Here is a 20,325-nt window from a genome sequence, read left to right on the forward strand (position 1 = left end):
ACCCCATGCAACAAATTTGTCGCACAACTTTTACCATACGTGCATGCTATGGGAATCACAAACCTTAACACCAATATCCTTACTAAACACAACCATCTACTAGAACCTCCCACATATTATCATCTCTATATCGCAAAACTATTGCAAGGAATTAAACATATCATATTCAACGATCTACCAATATTATGTAGGATTTTATGACTAACCATGTGAATCACCAATTCCTGTCATCTCTCTAAATAGATAAGTAAAGCAGGAGAGTTTAATTCTTTCTACAAAAGATATGTCCATGCTCTAACAAATATAAGTGAAGCAAAAGAGCATTCTACAAATGGCAGTTTTCTATGTGAAGAGAAACAGGCAATCCAAACTTCAAATGATATAAGCGAAGCACATGAAGCATTCAATAAAGCCATACTCAAAAGATTTAAGTGAAGTGCAATGAGCATTCTATAAATCAACCAAGGACTATCTCATACCATCATGGTGCATAAAAGAAAAGTAAAAACTAAATGCAAAAGATGCTCCAAGACTTGCACATATCGCATGAACGAAACGAATCCGAAAACATACTGATACTTGTTGAAGAAAGTGGGGATGCCTTCCAGGGCATCCCCAAGCTTAGACGCTTGAGTCTCCTTGAATATTTACTTGGGTGCCTTGGGCATCCCCAAGCTTGAGCTCTTGCCTCTCTTCCTTTTCCTCATATCGGGACCTCCTCGATCAAACACTTCATCCACACAAAATTTCAACAGAAAACTCGGTAAGATCCGTTAGTATAATAAAGCAAATAACTACTCTAAGTACTGTTGCAAACCAATTCATATTTTGTTTTTGCATTGTGTCTACTGTAATATAGCTTTTCCATGGCTTAATCCACTGATAGAAATTTATAGTTTCATCAAAACAAGCAAACTATGCATCAAAAACAGAATCTGTCAAAAATAGAACAGTCTGTAGCAATCTGAACATTCACCATACTTCTGGTACCCACAAAAATCTACCAAAATTAGGAAAAATAAACATTTTTACAGCAAGACAGTGCAAAAAGAATCAGAACTGTTTGACGTTCCAGTTAAAAATATAAAATCGCGCACTACAGCCAAAGTTTTTGTCCTGCACCATACAAACCAAAAAGCATTGTAAACATCCTAAAGGCAAAACTTGGCACATTATTTTTATAATACAATGGAATTGTACAAGTGGATGTTGAAAAGTTTCTGTAATTGAGATTCACAAAGTTTCCGTGAGCATGAACGAAGTTCAAGGAGCTCTCCCACTTCAACAATGCTTGTCTCTCTCACTTTCACTTTCCTTTTTGAAAAGTTTTGGGTTCCCCTCTTTATTTATTTTTTGTTTTTAAACTAAATGAAAGCAGTCAACAGAAATAAATGACTCTCTAAAACTTCCGGGTTGTCTCCCTGGCAGCGCTTTCTTTAAAGCCATTAAGCTAAGCATAAAGTGCTCAAGTAATGGATCCACCCGGACCCCAAGGTATATCAAAGTCAATTTTAATTAACAATGATTTGTAAATTAGTATTGAACACAAAGTAACATATATCATGCAACAACGAAGTCTAACTCTCTTCTATGCATCGGCATGTCATAAAAGAACAAATCATGCACACATAGTAAAGGCCAATGCATAGTATAAACAGTTTCTTGCAATTTTATCATATTGGAAACATAGAGAGGTGGAGATATAGTTCCTCTCTCATAATAATTGCAAGTAGGAGCAGCAAGCACATGCATATTATATCTATCAAAATTATCATGTGTAGTAGTAAAAGGCAACCCATCAATATAATCCTTAATAAGCACAAACTTCTCCGATATAGTGTAGTCGGGAGAATTCAAAAAGATAATAAGACTATCATGTGTGGGTGCAATAACAACAATTTCATGTTTAATATAAGGAACTATAGCAAGTTCATCTCCATAAGCATAATTCATATTGGCATCTTGGCCACAAGCATAGCAAGCATCATCAAAAAGGGACATTTCAAGAGAATCAATGGGATCATAACAATCATCATAGCAATCATCATAGAAATCAGCATAGCAATCATCCTTTGGTAAGAACGAAGGGGAATTAAACAATGTATGAGTTGAAGAGTTACTCTCATTAGAAGGTGGGCATGGGTAGCTAATCTGCTCTTCCTCCTTTTGTTCTTCGCTGTCCTCATCATATTTTTCATCCAATGAGATCACAGTTTCATCAATTTCTTCTTCCATAGACTCCTGCAAAATATTAGTCTCTTCTTGGACAGCCAAGACTTTCGCAATAATTGCATCAATATTGGAATTGAATTCATAATTCTCATAGCAATATTTAAGGATAGCAAAATTTTCAGGTCTATAAACTGAATCATCAAAATCTTCAAACTCTTTAAACATAGATCCAATCTCATAAGCACCCATAAAAGCAACGAATTCTTCTATTTCTTCCACATCATAGTAATCATAGATACCATTAGCATAAGAAGCCAAGGTTTTATCATCATTAAATTTGCATGAAAAGGGGAGGTGTGGAGCCTTCATCCTAGAGCAACAAGTATAATCATATCTCAAGCATAGTTGCCTAGCATACAAATACAACATATAAATTTGATCCCATAATAGTTTCCCTTTTTGTGTCAAGCGATAATCCCTAAAGTATTCACGTTGATCCAACATGTCTCCCATAACATAATTGAATAGGGTTTTCTCAGGATTATCGAAGTAGTACATAATTTCTTTCACATAACGAGCATCGAGGGTTTTAGGAGGTTCCCCATCTCCATGAGTAGCAAGTACACCTGATTTTTTTGGTATTTCGTGTTCCATATCCATAACTAAAGATAGAAAACAAGTTAGAACAGCAAATAAAAATTACTTAGTGATAAAGCAAACAAGCACACACAAGAATATTCACCCCACGCTATGACTCCCCGGCAACGGCGCCAGAAAAAGGTCTTGATAACCCACGAGTATAGGGGATCAATTGTAGCCTCTTTTGATAAGTAAGAGTGTCGAACCCAACGAGGAGCTAAAGGTAGAACAAATATTCCCTCAAGTTCTATCGACCACCGATACAACTCTGCGCACGCTTGACGTTCGCTTTACCTAGAACAAGTATGAAACTAGAAGTACTTTGTAGGTACTGTTGGATAGGTTTGCAAGATAATAAAGAGCACGTAAATCTAAACTAGGGGATGTTTAGATAAAGAAGCAATAAATTAAATATAGTGAGTGTTGAAAAGTGGTGGTAGGAGTTGTGAAATTGTCCATAAGCAATTGACTATGTTACTAGACCGATAGCAAGTTTTATGTGGGAGATGCATAAGCTAACATACTTTCTCTTCTTGGATCATATGCACTTATGATTGGAACTCTAGCAAGCATCTGCAACTACTAAAGATCATTAAGGTAAAACACAACCATAGCATTAAAGCATCAAGTCCCCTTTATCCCATACGCAACAATCCCCTTACTCGGGTTTAAGCTTCTGTCACTCTAGAAACCCACTATAAGCGAATCATGAACGTATTGCAACACCCTACATTGGGAATCCCTCACGCTTGCGCGCCACGGAGGGCATAATAGGACAACAACATAACCACAAGCAAATTAAACCAATCATAGCAATTCATCAACCACCGATAGGACAAGGAAAATCTACTCAGACATCATAGAATGGCTACACATCATTGGATAATAATATGAAGCATAAAGCACCATGTTCAAGTAGAGGGTACAACGGGTTGCGGGAGAGTGGACCGCTGAATATAGATGGGGGAAGGTGATGGAGATGTTGGTGAAGATGGCGGAGGTGTTGGTGTAGATCCCGCTGATGATGATGGCCCCCGGCGGTGTTCCGGCGCCACCGGAAGCAAGGGGGGGAGAGCCCCCCTTCTTCTTCTTCTTCTTCCTTGACCTTCTCCCTAGATGAGAGAAGGGTTCCACCTCTGGTCCTTGGCTCCCATGGCGTGGGAGGGGCGAGAGCCCCTCCGAGATTGCATCTGTCTCTCTGTCTCTCTCTGTTTCTGCGTTCTCAGATTTTGCCCTGGCACCGTTTCTTTTATATCCAGAGATCCGTAACTCCGATTGGATTGAAACCTTCGCCCAGATATTTTTCCAAAAATTAGCTTTCTTGCGGCCAAAGAAGAGCAGCAATCGCCTTACGAGGGGCCCACGGGGGTCAAGGGTGCGCCCAGGGTAGGCAGGCGCGCCCCCTGCCTCGTGGCCACCTCGGGCACCATCTCGCGTTGATTCTTCCTCCCATATTTCCCAAATATTCTCCATCCATTTTTATCCCATTTGGATTCCGTTTGATATGGGGTTTCTGCAAGACATAAAACATGCAACAAACAGGAACTAGCACTGGGCACTGGATCAATATGTTAGTCCCAAAAAATAGTAAAAAAAGTTGCCAAAATTATATGAAAGTTGTAGAATATTGGCATGGAACAATCAAAAATTATAGATACGATGGAGACGTATCAAAGGCCCGTACGATGGCCGTATCCCCCCCCCCCCGAGTGCCGTCGCCTGTGCCGAGAGCGTGGCCGCCTACACCGAGAGTGTCGCCACATCCGCATTGAGTGCGGCCGCTTCTACCAAGAGGGCATCTGCGGCAGCTGCAGCAGACGAGACAACTGCAGCTGCTGCTATGACGACGGATGCAAATGCCAAGAGCGCTCGAGCTATCGTCCGTGCCGCCGATGTCGCCCTGGCCCGGGTCGAGGCCATCCACACCAAGATATTCCTGGCCACCTCGGAATCCAGCATGCAACCCATGTCTGAAAAGGCGGCGATGGCCATGGAGCACATGCTTCCTCATGAGGTCGTTGAGCGGGAGCTGGAGATGCAGGAGGTGGCGGAGATCGAGGAGCGCCGGGAGGAGAAGTTGCGCGTGGCCCAGGTCAAGGTAGAGAAGAGTCTGTCCGTCGAAGAATCGGTGGTGGAGTACCAACTCGATCTCGGGCATAGCCAGTACTACGAGTACTACAACCTTGAGGGCGGCACCGAGGACGAGGACGAGGACGCGGTCGACTTCAGCAGGGGGGACGCGGAGTCCACCAACGGCGGCGTGTCGCCAGGACAAGTCATTAACATCTCATCTCCCACCAGCGATGCAGAGGCCGGCGCGGCGGCGGATTTGTTAAAATTTATTCGTACTTAGGCTTTGTTTTTAATTCTGGTCTTTTGTTAGAGCAATTTTTAGGTGAACTATCTCTGTTTAATTACTAAAATTGCTTGATTCAGTAAGTCTGGTATGTGTGATGTATGCTCTTTTGTGTGCCCAAATTAGCAAGCGATGTTAAATTATGCAATGACGTACGCGGGGAAATTTCCACAAAAATTTCAATTATCAAACTCATCCCATGCGCGTTAAGCAGAAGAATCATTTGCGATGCACACTATTGTTCAAAGTGAATGGTGTCCGGCGGCACCGCGCACAAAGGTTCCCTCCACATTTCTAAATTTTTGGCCTACTGCCGAAATATCTACCCCCCCTCCCCATCCCCTTTTCTCCCCGGCCACAAGTCACATTTCCCCTGTTTCCCCCATTCTTCCTTCCTAAGCTATACGTGCTTCCTTGCTTGCTTCCTGGCTCTCGCCGTCTTGCATCCTACCGCCGGGGTCGCCATGGTCTTCTTCAAAGACCTCTCCAGTGGTTCCTCCTCCTCCGATGATGACTCATTCACCACCTGGGTATGCCTCTCTTCTCTCTCTCGGGCTATGACTTTGAATGAAGGATCTTTACCCGCGGTCGATTTGAGTCATTTCTTCCTCTTGTAGTTCCCTAGGACCATCAGTTGCAATGAATCGAGCGGAGTGGCTGAAGATTTTTCTGCTCGTTGTCACCATCAATCTCCATGCGTGAAGCTAGTTGCGTTTGAATCTGTGGACAGTGGGAGGAAGTTTCGGGCATGTGCAGAGAAGGTTAGACCCTCTTTCGTTGTTACAAATCATTTGTTAGATGTGATTCAGACAATGTCATGGTCCCAACCCATTCATACCACACCTTCAACCAAACGCATCCTAAGACAGTGTCACAGTTCGTACCTAGTATCTAAGAATGTTGCCATGTCATCAGCGGTGCCATTAGAAAATTATTTGGCACCGCTTCAACAGTTTGTGGAACCAACTTGTCTAGACATCCGAGAAGCCAAGCAGTAAAATACTAAATCTTTATGGCACGAAGGAACTGGGCGTCGGAGCAACTAGGTGCTCTAGAGTTCGGGTCCCTGATTTTTTTCCGCTGCATCGGCTTGCCAGTGTAGGGCACCGGTGCAAGATGTAGAAACAGTTGTCTTTACACCGGTTTGGGCATACATAGTGGACGCCTTAACGCTATGAGTTCTATGGTTACTAAATTTGTGCATGTACACACCTATTAGTATCAATTTGCTATCATCCAAACACTGTCGGTATGCTGTTGCAGTTATATTTACCTTCCTCTTAAAATGTTCAATTTGTTATTTATAGTACACGAGTAGGAACTTGTAGCGTTGTTGTAGTTAATTATAGCTTCTGATGTTTCAGAATTTGGTTGTTGTGTCAGTAGCAGTTAATTCATTTGCACATTGATCTTTTTGAGAAGATATGTCATAATTAAACTGTTTCTTCAGTTTTTCAAAATAAGTATTGGTGATTTTCTATGTTGCTATAAACCATTTTCCCTACAATTGTTACTGATCTAGTTTTAAATATTATAGGATGAACAGAAGTGTTCTTACTTGGAGTGGGTTGATCAAGAGTGGCCACATTCTTTGAAGATGTGCCTAGCAAAGCTCTGGAGCATGTATCAGGAAGAGAATAGAGGTAGGTTTAGAGATAGTGTTGTCAACGCTGGAGAATATTTGAAGATGCGGGATAAAAAGAGGAAGGTGGAGAAGGAGCTAAGATTTTTTAAGTCAGACTTTGCTAAGATTGTGTTGGCGAAGGAGGAGGCACTTTCCCAGTTGGCCAGTGCAAAACAGGTTCTTATTGAACTGAAAGCAGAGGTGGATAAGGCGAGCCTGGATGATCTCGATTAGGGAAATGAATATATAGGTCTAATATTGTTCTTATGAAGTTGAACTATCTATATGTTGTATTGTGTTGTTTCCCGGTAGCTATCGTACTGTGATGTTAAAATATATCTATGTGCCTGATATGAAATTGGCAAACCGCTGTTCGGTATGAAATGTGAATTTCCGTAATACTGGAATTATTAATTGTAAACTAATAAATCTTCAAAACGGGTCATGGAACTTTGCAAACGGTTCTAGAAGTAAAAGCGCTTGTGATGGATAGCCCAATGCCAGACATTTTTCTTCAGCAAATTGTGTGTAATGTAGTTGATAGAAGCAAACTGTTAACCAAGGCAGAGCATGAGTGATAGTTACACATATCACACACGAGCCTATACATAAACATGTGTGTGATGCACATACGAACGGAAATGTTTTCCCTGGATTGACTGTGTGGGATGTACATAAGAACGGAAACATATTCCTTGGATTGACTGTGTGTGATATACATACCTACGGAAATATTTTTCTGGGATTCACCATGTGGGATGTACATACCTACAAAAATGATTGGGTTTCCATGGGTCACCCGATCGCACACGAACTCATTTGGTGTCCCAGGAGGGCCTATCCCCGATGATTTCTGGGTCATGTGGGAAGGACCCCCTATCGCCCACACTCACTTGGCGATGGTTCCAAATGCCGTCGTGGAAAGGGGTTTAAAACTGTTTGTATAGCACCAACGCGTACCAGCGCATGGTCGCAAACTAACTCGGGTCCCATGGCCGAAGGGCAAGTTCATCACACCGTTAATGTGTGGCAAAAGGAGTGGTTCTACATCACTGAACCAAGGGGAGCCGGCTGGATGGTGGCTCCGGCATTCAGATCCGGACCCCCTACCAAGCTGGCCTCATGGACCAAGAGCCCGGACTAGGGGTCCGCTGATGATTTGAAGGCGTTGCAGAAGCGTGTTGTCAGCATAATGGGGGCCGACGTTAAGCTGGTTAACGTGATCCATATCATGCTCAAGCATCGACTCCTCCCTTGTTAGGAGAGGGACAAGCCAATGTGGGAGAATGATCCTGAAGATCCGGCCACCGTGCAAGATCTCTTCGGCATGACACATAAGAAAGTGTGGGGTCTGCTATTCAAGCCGCGGAAGGAGTGGCCGGTCGAGGAGGAGGACATCGGCCTCGACTCTGCGAACCGTCCAAAGAAGGTGAACCACACTTGTCCTATTATGAGTTTGAATATTCGCACCGTGCGATTTGATCCAAACCTCTTGATGTGGATTTTGCAGGGCTGGCTTGACAATGCCGAGAAGATCGACGGCCCAGCGCCGCTGCCAGAAGGTCCCCAATCCGAACAGCTAGAGAACCTATTGGTTGTGGTGCCTTACAAGGCGCCCGACAAGAAGGGCAAGAAGTTGGATGCATCGGAGGCCAGGGAGGGCCTCCGTCATAGAGCCTGTCTAGATAGCCGGTCCGAAGACACCGCGGCCCCATTGATAACCCACAAGTATAGGGGATCACGGTTCATAGCGACTCCCTCCACCCTCCACCCCTCTGGCGACTCCCATGGTGATTCTAGGGTTTAACCCTACGATCTCCCTCCGGCGACCCCAATGGATGGCCTCCTCCATTGGGACTTCTCCCCGGGCCTTAAGGTCGAGGCACAGGTGCGTGCACGATTTGGATCTACGGTCCACTTCGTCCCCAACTCCGGCTCCAAGGAATTCTTTCTTGAAGTCTCCTTCTCCTCGGCCTCTTTTCCCCTCTCGGAGGACTCGGTTGGTTTGGCTCTCCAGTCATGTATTTGCGGGCTCTGTGATGGTTTCAAGGTCTTACGTTTGGGGGATTGTCACTTTCGTTTCTCAGTGGCTTCAAATCGTGTGGGTCATTTCATCTTTGGCTTACATGATCATATTTGGCCGGATTTTATATGTCATTTTCATCTTCACCGGGGTACGGTTTCTCACCATTGGTCGCACTGATGGCATGCGGACTCTGAGATGACTGGTTTGGCCTCTGCTCCGGGTCCGGCTATCAAATCCAAATGGTTATCTTCACAGCTTAATGTGCCTATGGATCGTGCATCTCTGCCTGCTTTTCAGAATTTGGGTTTGATTCCACCGCCGACGGACTTACATTCCGGCGACACTGCAGCTAAGATCCATTTTGGTAGTTTTTTGGCTCCGGTTTCTACGGATGTCTTTCGGATTGGATGCATATCTCTACATGTCTCCTCAAATATCTCGGCCAAGTTGCCATCTTTTCGTGGTGGATTGTTCAATACTGGATCATGGGATTCAATCCCGGATGATACTCTTATTTCCATCTTGGATGGCTGGCAGGCCGGCTATGATAATGAAAGTGTCAAGCTTATGGTGCAAGTTTCATCTTTCCCTACCAAAGACTATTTACAAACGGCTTAAACATTGTTCTTTATGTGATCGGCTCGGTCATGTCACAGATTCTTGCACTGGGTACTTTTGCTAATGCTGTGGAGATGTTTCTGGAGATTGCTCTTGTTTAGCTTCACGTAGAAACACCCATGAGCATGTGCCATGCAAGGTGGGCCCGGATCCCTAAGGTTATCTGTACATTGCTTGCTCTGCTACGGACCATATGACTCGACTCTGTCTTGGGCTCCGTCAATGTTCCTATTGCCACCGCCTAGGCCATGTGGCCCGCAAGCCCAAGTCTTGCAAATTTTTACCACATTGGGCCTGGACACAAAAATCACCACAAGTAACAAAATCTGAGAGGATCTTGCCTCGGGGTGAAGCGGATGAGCCTGTGGTTGGTAATTCTATGGCTGTTGGTATGTCCCGTGCTGTTAGGGATACGCGTGCACGCTGGATTTGGAAACAGAAACAGAAAATCCCATGCTCCTCGAACGTGGCTAACCCCCATTGCTTAACGCTATGCCTCCCTGGTCAGGGTGTAGTCAAGTACGCCTGCCAAAAACCCCAATCGGGTGAGTCGACGTCTTCCTCGAGCTCACCACCCACGCCACCATCGCCCCCGCTCTCGGAACCCCTTGGTCCTCCTCCGACTATCTCTCTCCAGGCGGAGACCCAACCTCCGGCTTCTCAAGCTATGGCGAACTTCCCGGTGCGCCCGTTTGCCTTCGCTCCAGAGGGATCGACCTTCGACCGCGGCCCTGCTCATCGAGTCCAGCGCCATGTCATGGTGGTGGATGATCCGCCACTCAACCATGATAGGTATGCTATTGTTTTAGTCCATCCTCCAGTCCCAGATCATCAAAAGGAGTTTTGGCTAGCTGAGGTCTGTCGCATTATTATGGGCTATTTAGAGTTTGATTTGGTAGATGATTTTATCTATCCGTTGGGCATTGGATGTGTGGTTTTTGCGGACATGGAAAGTAGAGATGCTGCCATTAGAGTGGGTACTCACGCCCTGATGGAGGATTCCACTTTTTCTCTAACCCCTCATGATGAAGGTCTCAATATGCGCATGCATGCTTTTGAATATGAAGTTTGGGTCATGTTTCTTGCCTTTCCAATGGATTATCAGACTGAACATCATATTCATAAGGCTGTCTCAAATTTTGGTAAATTGCTTGTCTGGCCATGACCGGGACACAACAAAGCTCGCGTTCTTGTTAAGTGTCATATCAAAGATGTTGCAGAAGTGCCACACAGCCTTCTGGTTACCAGGGTTGGTTTGCTGCCAGGGCTTGCTCGCTCTTGGTCTGTGCCTGTCTATGTTCTGAATGGTAGAAACACCATCCCAAACTTGGTTGGTAATGAAGATGTTCCTCCTCTGCTGAATGCATCACCCCACCCATATGAGCTTCCTTACTACACACTCATGCAGCAGGCACGAATCGATGAGATGACTGCGCAAGCTGCTCTGAATCATGAGGCATGGAATGCCCCGAAAGCTCGGGAGAACATTCAGGAAAATGGTTGGGGCGTCTGTCCTGTGGTTTCGCCGCCATACACAGGATTCAGCTTCAGAACTTTCTTTCAGTATGACGGGCCTTCTCTGATGGATGGTGTGGACCCGGAGCACAATATTCAGGACAACTTGTCTGATGTGTGGGCCTCTGACTCTGAGTTTCAGATGGTGGATGCACTGGCTGATGGTTTTGTGCAGGGAGATCCTGCTGCCAGACTTGCTTTTGTCAGAGCTGGAGGGGACTCGGTTAGCTTCCTTGTTGCTGTGGATTATGAGTCGCTGCTTTGGATGGGATCGATGCTCAAACGTATATATACGCCCACTATCACCTTTCAGCGATCCAAGGATGTTATGTTGCCCCTCAACCCTTTCAAATTTATGCAGTTACAACTGAATATTGCTGCTGCTGCCTGGCTTGAAAACATGGTTCCTGAATTTGATGTTTTGTCTGCAGTCTTCAGTTCAGCTTTCTGTTTGGGTGCTGCCATTATTCCTTCGGCTATGCTGCACCAGATGGTGAGCCCCAGGGTTGAACTGCTTGATGCTGACTGGGAGATGGCTGCTCACTCTCCTGGTCTCAAGGCGATCCCACAGCTGGTCACTAAAGATGTTGCGTTACAGTCAGTGCCCCTGTCAGGCTCTAGTGCTCTCCAGGTGATTGCATCTTCGTCTCTGTTTAATGTTCCTCGGCCCCGCAATGTTTTAATGCCACTGGACACCACCGCGATCTGAAGAAGCAATCTCTCCAACAAGTATGATGGTTTCAAGATAAACCATGTCTCGGACAGTAAGCGCCCCAAGTCGCGTGTGAAGCCACGTGAGGCTTCCTTTATCACTGATGTTTCTTTGGCTGCTGCTCCTGTGCAGGCTACGTCTGATGGTTTCCCCCCTCCAATGTCGATTGAAGATCTTCAGCAGATGGGGAGCCGTTGTGGGATAGCAAAGGATGCTCTCTCCCCCGAGAAGTTGTTGGATGATCAACACTCGTCTGCTGGAGCAGGCGACTGATTTCTATCCTGCTTATGAATAAATCGTGGAATGTGCTGTCATGGAATATAAGAGGCATCAACTCTGATGCTAAACTTTTGGCTATTAGGAATGCTATTGATACTAGCGGTTGTTTTGTGCTATGTATCTAAGAAACTAAGCGTGAATCTTTTGATCTTGCGTTTATTAAAACTTTCTGCCCCAAGCATTTCAATAAATTTGTGTTTACACCGTCAGTAGGGGCCTCGGGTGGTCTTGTTATTATTTGGAACAGTTCTGTGTTTGTGGGCACGCCTTGGTATGTGAACTCTTTTGCTGTGGTATCTCTTTTGTTGCTACTCAATCCAATGATTCTTGGAAACTGGTCAATGTCTATGGTGCCTGTTCTGGTCAGCGTCGGGTGGACTTCACTAACTAGCTTTTTGACCTGAATATTCCTGATGATGAGAATTGGTTGATTTTAGGGGATTTTAACTTTATTCGATCCACAAGCAACAGAAACAAACCTGAGGGCGACACTGCAGACATGTTGTTATTCAATGAAATTATTCAAGTACAATCTCTGATGGAGCTGCCGGTTAAGGGCAGAGCATATACTTGGAGCAATATGCAGGATGACCCCCTGCTGGAACAGCTCGATTGGTTTTTTTCGTCCTCCTCTTGGACTACCTCTTTTCCAAACACGATGGTTTTGCCCCTGGGGAAACCGGTGTCTGATCATATCCCGTGTGTGGTTACAATTGAGTCTAATATTCCCATGTCCAAACTTTTCCGCTTTGAGAATTTTTGGATTAATCTTGAAGGGTTTAATGATGTCGTCACTACCTCCTGGTCTAAACCTTGCTATGCCCCGAATGTTGCCTCTCCCATCTGTAAAAAGCTTAAAACACTAAGATATGATCTCAAGAGATGGAGCAGGGGTGTCTCTAAGCTTAAAACTATGATCCAAAACAGTAATGAGACTCTGGCCATGATGGATAACCTTGAAGATAAAAGACCTTTGTACATCCATGAGTCAAACTTCAGTAAGATTTTGAAATCTCATATTCAGACTCTGCTCAAGTATCAGAATGATTATTGGAGGAAAAGATGTACGGTCAGATACTTCAGGTTTGCTGATGAGAACACCAAGCTCTTTCAGTCTCTGGCCACGTAGAGATACAGGCACAATGCTATTGTCGTGCTTAGAGATGATGCTGTGGAGATCCATGATCATGTTGGCAAGGAGGGGGTGCTTTTCAAAACCTATAAAGAACGTTTGGGTTCTTCTAAACCCACTAGCATGTGTTTTGATCTATCTAGAATCATTCGTCGGATTGATGGGCTAGATCAACTGTCAGCACCGTTCTCTAATGAAGAAATTGACGCTGTTATTAAGGAAATGCCAAATGACAGAGCCCCTGGCCCTGATGGGTTCAACGGCTGTTTTCTCAAGAGTTGCTGGCGGATCATCAAGTCGGATTTTTATGATCATTGCCATGCTTTTCATGCTGGAGGATTAGATATCACCAGCATCAGTGAGGGCTACATCACCCTAATCCCCAAGATCTCTTCCCCGGAAACTGCCAATGATTATAGACCAATTACCCTTTTGAATTGTTGTCTTAAAATCATTACAAAGATCTTGGCTAACAGGCTGCAGAAAGTCATCCTTAAAATCATCCACAAAAACCAATATGGTTTCATTAAGGGGAAGACTATTCAGGACTGCCTGGCGTGGTCGTTTGAATACATTCACCAATGCCATACCTTGGCGCGGGAGATAATCTTGCTAAAGCTAGACTTTGCTAAGGCGTTTGATACGATCGAGCACGCCCCAATGTTAGAGATCATGAAGCACATGGGTTTTGATGAAAAATGGCTCGGCTGGATGGAATCAATCTTCGGCTCGGGGGTTTCCTCTGTCCTCCTTAATGGAGTTCCTGGTCGAAAATTCAACTGTAAATGTGGCGTACGGCAGGGTGATCCTCTCTCGCCACTGATTTTTGTCCTTGCTGCTGACCTCCTCCAAGCTGCAATCAATGATGCTTTTGTTCGTGGTTTGGTTGATCTTCCACTCCCTCGCGATAGTGCGGGTGATTTCCCTGTGGTCCAATACGCGGATGACACGATTTTGGTGATGCAGGTTTGTCCTCAACAGGCTGCCCGTATGAAATCAATCTTGGAGGACTATGTGGCTTCCGTTGGGTTGAAGATCAATTTCCATAAATCAATGCTTATACCCATTAACATTGATCATCAGCATGCTTGTGATTTGGCTAGGGTGTTTGGCTGCTCCGTTGGTTCCCTGCCTTTCACCTATCTTGGCCTCCCTATGGGGACGACAAGGCCAAGTGTTCTTGACCTCATGCCGTTGGTGCACGCGATTGAGAGGAAAACGTCCACTGCCTTATCGCTGATGTCATCCGGGGCCAAGCTAACCTTGGTCAATTCGGTTGTGACTTCGATGCTGATATATGCCATGTGCACTATCAAGCTGCACCCCAAAGTGATCGAGCACTTGGACAAACTGAGAAGATATTGCCTCTGGGCAAAAAACTCTAAAGATGGAGTCAAAAACAACTCTCTTGCAACCTGGAGCTTGTCTGTCGCCCAAAGCGTTGTGGAGGCCTTGGTATTATAAATATCAAAACACAGAATGTTGCCCTCCTCCTAAAACATCTTTTCAAATTCTACAACCGGGATGGTGTACCCTGGGTTGAGCTGGTTTGGTATGCATATTACAGAAACAAGGTGCCGCATACAGCAGATGCGGTGGGCTCGTTCTGGTGGAAGGACGTGATGCAACTCAGCGGGATCTTTCGGGGAATCACCAGGGTCGTCCCGGGGGATGGTTCTAGCTCTCTGTTTTGGAAAGATGCCTGGTTTGATGGAGATAACGCTACACTAATGGACATGTATCCGCGGGCTTTCTCCTTCTGCTTGAATGAGGATGACTCAATTGCCAAGGTGCTCACTTCAACTGACCCAGCCATGATCTTTAGCCTGCCACTTTCGGTCCGGGCCAGGGAGCAGATCAGAGTGATCCAGCAGGGATCGGCGCATGTCAGTATAGCTGTTGGCCGTTGTGATGTTTGGGAATGCACGCTCGGGCATTTTTCATCCAAGAAGTACTATGATCACTGTTTCAAACAGATCGTGGCTGATGATGCGTTTGGTTGGCTCTGGAAGGCCAAGAGCCCGATCAAGTTCAAACTGTTCGGGTGGCTGCTTCTTGTGGATCGTCTGAATACCAGAAACATGTTAAAACGTAGGCACTTTGTTGTCACTGATGACACCTACACCTGCATGCTTTGCCAAAACCCCCCGGAGGAAACAGTGGAGCACATGTTCTTTTCATGCCCTTTCAGCCAATAGTGCTGGAGTAGAGTTGGAATGTCTTGGCCGGTGGGGGGGAGCAGATTAGCCTGGCTACATGGAGGTAGGGAGCGCTGGAGGCAGGCTCTTTTCATGGATATCTTTCTGCTTGCTGCTTGGAGTTTGTGGATGGAGAGAAACAACCAGCACTTCAGAGCGGTCCAGCATTCCTTCAGGGCATGGCTGGCTAGATTCAAGCATCTTTTGGAGCTGGTGATCCATAATTGTAGAGAGGAAGTTCATCCTTTCCTATCTGATTACATTGTAAACTTAGGTCACAAGTGCTAGTACTAGTTTATATGGCCGGGGGGGCTGAAAACCCATTGTAGAAAACATGTAATTGTATCCCTGTGAGTAATACAAAAGTCAGTGGGAGCCTCTCCCACTGTTGTTCACTGTCAAAAAAGTATAGGGGATCGCAATAGTTTTCGAGGGTAGAGTATTCAACCCAAATTTATTGATTCGACACAAGGGGAGCCAAAGGATATTCTCAAGTATTAGCAGCGGAGTTTTCAATTTAACCACACATGAAAGACTTGATATCTGTAGCAAATTATTTAGTAGCAAAGTAGTATGGAAGTAACGGTAACGGTGGCAAAAGTAACAATAGCAGTTTTGTAGCAATCATAATAGTGGCAACGAAAAAGTAAGGAAGCAAAAATCAATATGAAACGAGCTCGTAGGCAATGGAATAATGATGGATATGGATGGCATTCATCATGCAACAGTTATAGCATAGGGTGACACAGAACTAGCTCCAATTCATCAATATAATATAGGCATGTATTCCGAATATAGTCATACATGCTTATGGAAAAGAACTCGCATGACATCTTTTGTCCTACCCTCCCGTGGTAGCGGGTTCCTATTGGAAACTAAGGGATATTAAGGACTCCTTTTAATAGAGTACCAGACCAAAGCATTAGCACTTAGTGAATACATGAACTCCTCAAACTACGGTCATCACCGGGAAGTGTCCCGACTATTGTCACTCCCGGGTTGTCGGATCATAACATGTAGTAGGTGACTATAACTCGCAAGATCGAATCAAGAACTCACACATATTCATGAAAATATAATAGGTTCAGATCTGAAATCATGGCACTTGGGCCCTAGTGACAAGCATTAAGCATAACAGAGTCATACAAACATCAATCTTAGAACATAGTGGATACTAGGGATCAAACCCTAACAAAACTAACTCGATTACATGGTAAATCTCATCCAACCCATCACTGTCCAGCAAGCCTACGATGGAATTACTCACACATGGCGGTGGGCATCATGAAATTGGTGATGGAGGATGGTTGATGATGACGATGGCGATGATTTCCCCTCTTCGGAGCCCCGAACGGACTCCAGATCTGCCCTCCCAAGGAAGAACAGGAGGTGCCGACGGCTTTGTAAGGTAAAACGCGATGAATCCTTCTCTCTGTTTTGTTTTCTCCCCAAACGTGAATATATGGAGTTGGGGTTGAGGTCGGTGGATCTTCGTGGGACCCACAAGACCAGAGGGGGCACCCCAGGGGGGTGGGTGCGCCATCCACCCTTGTGGACAGGGTGTGGGTCCCCTTTGGTAGATTTTTTTCGCCAATATTTTTTATTTATTCCAAAAATAATCTCCGTGAAGTTTCAGGTCATTCCGAGACCTTTTATTTCTGCACAAAAATAACACCATGGCAATTCTACTAAAAACAACGTCAGTCCGGGTTAGTTCCATTCAAATCATGCAAATTAGAGTCCAAAACAAGGGCAAAGGAGTTTAGAAAAGTAGATACGATGGAGTCGTATCAACTCCCCCAAGCTTAACCCATTGCTTCTCCTCAGGAAATTCAGTTCACAAACTGAAAGTGATAAAGAAAAACTTTTACAAACTCTGTTTGATCTTGTTGTTGCAAATATGTAAAGCCAGCATTCAAGTTTTTAGCAAATATTATGAACTAATCATATTCACCATAACATTTAGGTCTCACATTTACTCATATCAATGTCATAATCAACTAGCGAGTAATAATAATAAATCTTGGATCTCAACACTTTCTCAAAACAATCATGATACGATATAACAAGATGGTATCTCGCTAGCCCTTTCTGAGACCGCAAAAGATAAATGCAGAGCACCCATGAAGATCAAGGACTGACTAGAGATTGTGATTTATGGCAAAAGAGATCTAGTCATAGTCATACTCAATATCAATTAATAATAATGCATATACATGACAGTGGTGCTCTCTAACTGGTGCCATTTATAAGAGGATGATGACTCAACAATAAAAGTAAATAGATATGCCCTTCACATAGGGAAGCAGGGATTTGCAGAGGTGCCAGAGCTCGGGTTTTTGAAATAGATATAAATAATATTTTGAGCGGTATGCTTTCATTGTCAACATAACAGCCAAGATATCTCGGTACCTTCAATACTACATACATTATAGGCGGTTCCCAAACAAAATGGTAAAGGTTATACTCCCCCACCACCAACAAGCACACTCCATGGCTGGTCTGAAACCACGGGTACCATCCAACTAACAACAATCCTGGGGGAGTTATGTTTGCAATTATATTTTGATTTGATTTGAGCATGGGACTGGGCATCCCGATTACTAGCCATTTTCTCGTGAATGATGAGCGGAGTCCACTCATCGTGAGAATAACCCACCTAACATGGAAGATATAGACAATCCTAGTTGCTACATGAGCGATTCGAGCATACAAAACAAAATTTCATTTGAAGGTTTAGAGTTTGGCACATGCAACTTTACTTGGAATGGTAGGTAAATACCACAAATAGGTAGGTATGGTGGACTCATATGGAACAACTTTGAGTTTATGGAAGTGGATGCACAAGCAGTATTCCCGCTTAGTACAAGTGAAGGCTAGAAAAAGACTGGGGAGCGACCAACTAGAGAGCGACAACAGTCATAAACATGCATTAAGGTTAACCAACACCGAGTGCAAGCATGAGTAGGATATAAATCACCATGGACATAAATATCGTGGAGGCTATGTTGATTTTGTTTCAACTAAATGCGTGAACGTGTGCCAAGTCAAGCTACTGGAATCATTCAAAGGAGGATACCATCCTATCATACTACATCACAAGCATTTCAGTAGCATGTTGGCACGCAAGGTAAACCATTATAAACTCCTAGCTAATTTAGCATGGCATGAGTAACTACAAAATCTAATTGTCATTGCAAACATGTTTCATTCACAATAGGATGAATCAGGAATGATGAACTAATCATATTTACAAAAAAAGATAGGTCGAGTTCATACCAGCTTTTCCTCATCTCAATCATTTCATCATATATCATCATTATTGCCTTTCACTTGCACGACCGAACGGTGTGGATACGGGTTTCGGCTTGTAGCCCTAGTTGGGCCGAGGCCCAACAAGGGGGCCAGCCTCGTAGGGCGGCTGTCGGATTTAGGGTTCCGGCAGACCCTTGAGGTTCGAACACTGGGGTGCGCACGGAGGTTTCGCCTTCTACCTACCTGTTCCTCGCTGAATCGCTAGGATCTAAGCTACAAGAAGAACAACACAAGAGACACAGGGTTTATACTGGTTCAGGCCACCATTGTGGTGTAATACCCTACTCCAGTGTGTGGCGTGGTGGATTGCCTCTTGGGCTGATGATGAACAATACAAGGAAGAACAGCCTCGCGAGGGTCTGTTCTTGTGGTGGTGTTGTCCCTTTGGAAGGGTTGATTCTAGATGCCTATCTTATCTCCAGCTTCCTATCCAGATGTCGATCTCTCTACCCTGTGGGTGGCTAGTCCTATTTATAGGTGAAGGCCCTGAGCCTCTTCCCAAATATTGAGCGGGAAGGGCGCCAACAATCGGCCAATTTGAAGGGGAACATCTAGTACACTTATCCTGACTAAAGTTGGTCCTCGCCTGTCAAAGGCTCTGGTGGTGATGCCGACTTGGGCTCCACGGTGACCTCCATCCTGCCGGTGGACTGGTCTTGGTCTTGTTGCACCGAAATGGATGCCTTTGCTTGATGCTCTCGCCTGCGCTTGCTCCCCTTGCACCAAAGAGGAAAGAAGGACACTACGCGGGCTGGCGCCCGTCCGGCGCCCTTGGTCGTCATGGCTTGCGTCATGGGCACCTCGCGAGGTACCCCGCCTTGAACTCTCCGCCTCCTCGTGAGCTAACCTGACGAGGCCGTGCCCGAAGAAGCTCCTTGTCGTCCGCCCCGCGAGGCTTGGCCCCTCGCGAGGGTCTTGAGCTTGTGTTGATGAATATGGGCCGTGCTGGGCCCCCTTTGAGCCACGCCGCAGGCAGGCAAGTCTGGGGACCCCCGTTCCCAGAACACCGACAGCGGCAGGTTGATGAAGTCGACCGCCGAGTCGATGTTCTCCACGTAAAAGTACAATTGCTGCCACAGTTTCACCGACTGTGACAGCTTGATGACTGGAAGGTGTTCTTCTTCGACAGCCGGCGCACGGCGACGAAGACACCGCACTCGGCCGCCGTCTCCTTGGCGGAGGTGCCAATTTTGGCATAGAAGAAAGCTCCCCACATCTCGAGGGTGGGGAGGATGCCAAGGTAGCCCTCGCACGCCGTGACGAAGGCGGACAGCAACGTCACGGTGTTGGGCGTCAAGTGGTGCGGCTGGATGTGGCAAAACTCCATGAATGAGTGGAGGAACCCGCTCACCGGGAGGCCGAAGCCGCGGAGGAAATGCGAGCGGAAGACGACCCGCTCATCCCCCTACGGCACCGGCGAGATCTCCTCCCGCGGCAGCACCCGCACCTTGATGAAGGCCGCGTTGGGCATCCGGCGCGTGGCCCGGAGGAAGGTGAGGTGATCCTCGATCACCACCGAGCCGTCCCAGTCTCCTCCCTTCTCGTGCGCCATGCCGTCTGAGCGGGGCTGCGTGGGGAGAAGAAGCTCGACGACGGCGAGCTGCGGCGGCACTACGGCATCACGGAGCAGCAGCAGCAGAGAGAGGAAAAAGAAAGAGTGGGGAGGAGGACGCGCGTGCTTCGCCGCTCCCCTGCCTTCCCCTACTTATAGCCCTCGGGCTGCGAAGCCGAGGGGACGG

Source organism: Triticum dicoccoides, chromosome 2B, assembly GCF_002162155.2.
Source record: "Triticum dicoccoides isolate Atlit2015 ecotype Zavitan chromosome 2B, WEW_v2.0, whole genome shotgun sequence".
Lineage (NCBI taxonomy): Eukaryota > Viridiplantae > Streptophyta > Magnoliopsida > Poales > Poaceae > Triticum > Triticum dicoccoides.